This window comes from Miscanthus floridulus, chromosome 9 (genome assembly GCF_019320115.1).
Source record: "Miscanthus floridulus cultivar M001 chromosome 9, ASM1932011v1, whole genome shotgun sequence".
NCBI classification, from domain to species: domain Eukaryota; kingdom Viridiplantae; phylum Streptophyta; class Magnoliopsida; order Poales; family Poaceae; genus Miscanthus; species Miscanthus floridulus.
Window position 1 is genome coordinate 71,509,369 of NC_089588.1, and position 5,695 is coordinate 71,515,063.

At 42.7% G+C, this 5,695-nt stretch overlaps 1 pseudogene; it reads right to left on the reverse strand.

Moving 5' to 3' along the window:
* Positions 1 to 305: 305 nt before the first annotated feature.
* Positions 306 to 4,185, reverse strand: LOC136482122 (protein NRT1/ PTR FAMILY 4.5-like; annotated as a pseudogene).
* Between the last annotated feature and the right edge of the window lie 1,510 nt (positions 4,186 to 5,695).

Genomic DNA, 5,695 nt, shown 5'->3' on the forward strand with positions numbered 1-5,695 from the left:
TAGGTGCAAAATATGCTCTAGGCTACTATGTTGTTCTGAGTGAAATATGCGTCGATTAGACATTAGACTCAAGCGCATCCTCTAACCATTCAGTGCAAGATGTAATTCAATCCTAAATTGTTAACGTACTACAAATGCACAAGTCAGTACAACAAATAAGTGCAAGATACCATAACAAAGACGACAAGCATGCCACAAATAAATAAAGCAACAAAATTTCCACTTGGCTAAGTTGCTCTGTCAGCTACCTGTCTTTGTACGCACTACTACCATCCATTCTTCGTGTAAACTAACCATATTAAACATTGTGCTTTTCGGCTTGCCCATACACATAAAGATGGACCTAGTGATATGAAAACATGCTGTCTAAAAATTCCACACAAACATCTTCATATCAAAGTTGACTAGTACAAAAACCAATTTTAGAGCTGCCTGGCTAGCATGCCAAATTGCCTCTAGGCTTTGCAAGAAACTAGCTTAGCTTTTATTATCCCAGATGTTCATAGTTATATCTCATCCCTATCACAATCTACTGGAGACTTGTTGTCCTTGTCGACCACTCTTTGGTCATTCCTATAGACATACCTCCGGGCCCAGTAGAGGTAACCCTAAGAATGACAGGAGCTCAATAACACAGACCAACCAATAGAATGAATCAAGCTTACTCCTGTTAAGATTTGCTCCATCCAGCCACCCTTGCTTCCTACCACCGTCCCTCGTGACCCGATTCACTAACTGAATAAGCAAAGTCACAAGCCACGCTGCCACTCCTATCATACAGTAGAAAAGGGAGCTCCCAATGGACTTCATACCGATAGAAGCCTCGCTATAGAAGAACTCGAGAAGCCCGACAAAAGAAGTAACATCCACAACCCCAACGAAGAAGAACTGAAACACAAGCCAGAAGACAGACATTGGAACCGGAGCAGGTGAATCCATGAGGCCACTTTGTTCTGCAACACTCTTCCTCTTCATCTCCACAATGGCTGCAACCCCACTGGCCATAATAGCGGCAACAAAGCCAATGCCAATGCGCTGGAGGTGAGTGACACCACCCACATAACCAGTCTTCTTGCGCAGGAATGGAACGATAAATCTGTCATATACCACTAGCACGACCAGCTGAAAGACTGTTGGAATGACAAAGATCGTCGCTGGGGGCACATTGATCGCGCCAAACCTCGTGTTCATGGTATTGCCTTGCTGAACAGTGAATGTGAGGATTATAGAAGCAGGCATGTAGCCAAGCGCAGAGGTGATGAAGATCGGAATCATGCGGATAACAATCTTGGTCTCCTCTACTTGATGTACAGTGCAGAGGGGCCAGGATCCTCCTTTTCCATTATCTATGGCAGCTTTGTCTAGGCACCTTACACATGCAGTGATTAACAATCATTAAGATATTATATGCAAGAGAGAGAGTAAGATAACTTAACGCATGGATTTTGAACATACTGTAATCCTTTTGTTCTTTCTAGAACTTCAACTCCTTTTGCATTGCCTCCGGTGATCTGATTCAATCCATCTGGATTGTTGTACAATTGAAGGTTTCTGTTCTTGAATGCAGCAGCAAGTACCTTTTACACACAATTAAATTTTGCAAAACTGGTGAGATGGGATCAAAAAAGTTACTCTCTTGTCTTTACAAGAAGTTCTAAAAAACAATTTATCATCTGCTGCACAAATTTCAAACGCTAAAAGCATAGAAAGCATGCACATGCATGGAACAATTCCTAATAATCCTTACCTGCAAAATTCTTGTGAAAGGGCTTCCAGATGGCAATCGATTCCGGTAAAATGGGAATCCAGCAGACCAAACTGCAAGGCCCAAGAGCACGATCCCAGCACAGACCGCAAATCCAACGTCCCATCCTTTATTGTTCTCCACCCAGACGATGAGCACCAACCCAACAAGGCCCCCAAACGAGACGGCGGAGGTGTACCAGTTGAAGAAGCTTGCCTCCAGCCTCTGCTCGACAGGGTCAGATTTGTCGAACTGGTCACCACCAAGAGCTGGTAGGCATGCTCGGATGGCGCCTTCACCAATACAGATCATGAAGATGCCCAGCAGCAGAAGGCTCAGGTTGGAGCCATGGACTGGTGAGCAGTTGTTTGGGGCTTGGCATGGTGGCGGGTGCAGAGATGGGACATGAGCCTGGATGGCCAGTAGAATATAGCCCTGCCAGAAAACAGGTGTGTTTGTGTACAGAGCTTGGTGAATGGTGACCACTAAAACGTGGGCGAAATTTTATATGTTTCTACTTTTTGAGCATCTTGGTTTTTGTTATTACCGGCAAACATGCTTGTGCGTTGCAACAGGAGGAAATCAAAACTTGTATCTCTACTTAGTTACTAATATGTATATTTTGCATTTAATTCATCGGCAATGAAGCAATAATTACATTAGGACATTGACCGTCTATAAAAGTAAAATTTAGAATAATGTCAGCCAAATTAGCAAATTTCTTATGTCATACAAAATCAGTAGAAATATATAAACATACTTAATTATCCATGAAATAGCAGAAAACTTGAGTGAAAATGCGGAACCCCTGCAAGCAGCTCGCCTTGCTCGCTAGGGCTCCATCCTAGTGGCCGCGTCCGCTTCGCCGTCGCTGCCATCGGCGGCAGCTACCTCGCAACGTCCGCCACCTCCTCCCCCCTGCACCTTCTCCTCTCGCCTCCCCACCCAAACAGGTTGTCGTGGCCGCCTCGCCACCCGGCAGCCACCGCTTCCCGCGGTGCCACATCTACTGGAGGCACAACCCCAGTTGCCGCTTCCCGGTTAGATTAGACAATAAACTTCTAAGATTTATGTTCATGATTTAATTAGTTAGACCTTTATCTGATCTAGGTTATAATAAGAATCATTTTTATTCTTAATCAAATTACATCAATAATTTAGTAGTAGGAATATTTGATTATTATTAAGATTAGGGAAGGATGAAGGATCCAAAGACCCATACTATTATGTTTATTATTTTTTATGTTTATAAGAAAAATCATGAGAGAATCGGGGAAAACAAAGACGACATGCAAAATAATAAGGGAAAGGGTATGAATGGGCTTGATAGTCCAGAAAAGAAAAAAAAGGAAAAAGAAGAAGAAAAAACAAAAAGAGGAAATCAGGAAAAGAAGTGGAACGAATATGAAAATGAAAAACGGATCGGATACAGGGAAAAAATGAATTTACTATATATAGTAATAGTATTGGGTATGGACTTTTTTTTGCCTAGGAGTATAGACTCTTTGGTTAAATATAGACCATATACAACCCAATACGTTTTGAAATCGGACTCTGTATTGCGCTAGACAAGAGTTATTCTAACTCGTATGCGCATGGATTGTATATATATAAGTCTGGATGGAAGAAACTCTCCAACGGTGGAACCCATATTTATGGTGCAAGAAATGATGATGTTTTCTTACAAATGTTGACACCATTTTTTTTTTTGCAAAAAAAATGTGTCAACATCATGTATACTTGCCTGAACATCCGGTTGCCCAAGTTATGATTGCCAGAAATGAAAATAAGCTAAGTATGGCCACATGCACAATGGATTGAGGCACCTTTTGGAGTAAGTCAAAGAGAAGAGCTAGCTTTGCAGCGATATTTTTACTAGTTATGCTAGCTACTTTTCACCTAAAGAGTCAAGGGCTGCAGGAGCTATTATGCTGTAGTAAGAACGAGTTAAAGATATACCAGGATCTCAATAGGTGCGAAAATGAGAACGGTGTAGAAGCGCCTGATGTAGGAATCCGCGACGAAGGCTGCCGGGATGGAGAACATCTGCATGACGGCCAAAAACATGGTGCTGGTCGTAGAGGCGGCCGCGACTCCCATGTTCATTGTGCCACGCAGGTAGCTCACCATGTTCATGCTGTTGCCGATGTTGACTACGTTGCCGAGCCATACCAGGACTGCAAGCACGCGCAGATAGAGCAAAGAACGGTGAACATTATTTGTCAGGTTTAATTTATTGCAGCGGGAGTATAAACATCATCGCAGAGCAAAACAATGTATTCAAAATGATAATTAAGGTGAAAAAGAGCGTCGATTACAGTGGATAAACATTGAAGCTCTCACTCCCCCATGCTTCTTGGTATCAACCGGCCTCCCTCGCCAGTCCACAAGCCCTGTTGTGCTGCCCATTCTCTCTCTCTCTCTCTCTCTCTCTGCGTGGGTGTTGAGTGACTGACTGAATATATAATCTACAAGTGAGGACCAAGTTATATATAGGTGGAAGGTAGGGTTTGCTGGTGAAAGAAAAATATCCTATTAAGCAGGAATAGCATGGGCATGGATGTTGACGACTCACCAGTGAACACCAGTCACCATAACGTCACAAGTGAACACCACGGAAAGGAGCGTTACTATAACGTCACACTGTTAATATATAACTATCAGAAGTTGACGACTCAGCAGTCACCATTCACCAACTACATCTTGCAATAATAAGAGGCACGAGCGAGCAACTCAATAATGCTAAGGATCGATGCGGGCCCGTATAGGACTGAATTAGCTAGCTATTCCTAGTGTCGGACTTCTCTAATGAAGCTGGCAGCTAATTACTCCATCCGTCCCAAAATATATATCAGTCGTTTTCGCTTCCCAAAAAATAATTTTAACAAAATATTAATATTTATGATACATAATTGGTATCATTGGAAAGATCTTTGAATCTAATTTTTTAATAAATTTATTTAGAGATACAAATGTTATACGCATTTTCTATAAATCGAGTCAAATTTGCGGCACGAAAACCAAAAGCGACAGATAATTTGGGACAGAGGGAGTAAGACCTTAGCTACTTTGTCAGCTATGAACCTGCACTTCTCCTCGTGGAATCGACATAGGCATTGCTTAACCGGCCTCGAGCTAAGTTTAATCTTTAGGGAGTGCTCTGCGACCATCCTCGAGACATCAGGCACATGCCAAACAGCTTCCATGCAAAGATGTTTTTATACTCGGAGGGTCATGCTGATGTTGGTAGTCTTGGATTTTCACTAGCGTCAAGCTGGATGCACTTGGTGTCATCCGACGTCTTGAACGCCATGGTTGGGACACCGGACTCTAAAGTTGCCTTGGTCTTCACTGCCTTGATGAGCTCGTACTTGTCATAAGCAATCACGACATCGGTGAGCTCGGCACCCTCCTTGTCCCATTCTAATAGGATCTAGATGGCTAAAAGGTGAATAGTCTATAAAAATTTTCCTACAAACCTACAAATACTAGAGCAAAGTGGTTAGTATAATAAATGGCCCAAATAGCTTCTACTTTGACACCCAAAGCAAGCCCCTAAACAATGCTAGGACCTTGGTCTCTAATCTAAGTCACACAAACAAGCAACCTACTAACAAGACTAAAGAGCTACAACTAGCTAAAGCTACTAAGAAAGCCACTACACTAGTTACACCTTCAAAGAGCTAACACTACTTTACACTAGCTCAAGGCACACAACAACCACACTAGCAAGAATATGAATGTAAAAGCAAGAGTGATAGTAAGCAAACCATACGGGGCAAGTGATGATAGAAGATATATCCCTGAGGTTTAGTTGCTTGCCGACAACCTATGTCCTTGTTGTGGCGAGTCCGATCCCCACTTGATGGTTCACGAGCTAATTGGCCTCACATGTCAAACCCACCACTTGGGTGCTGCAAGAAGCACTCAAGAGGTGCACACCAACTTGCC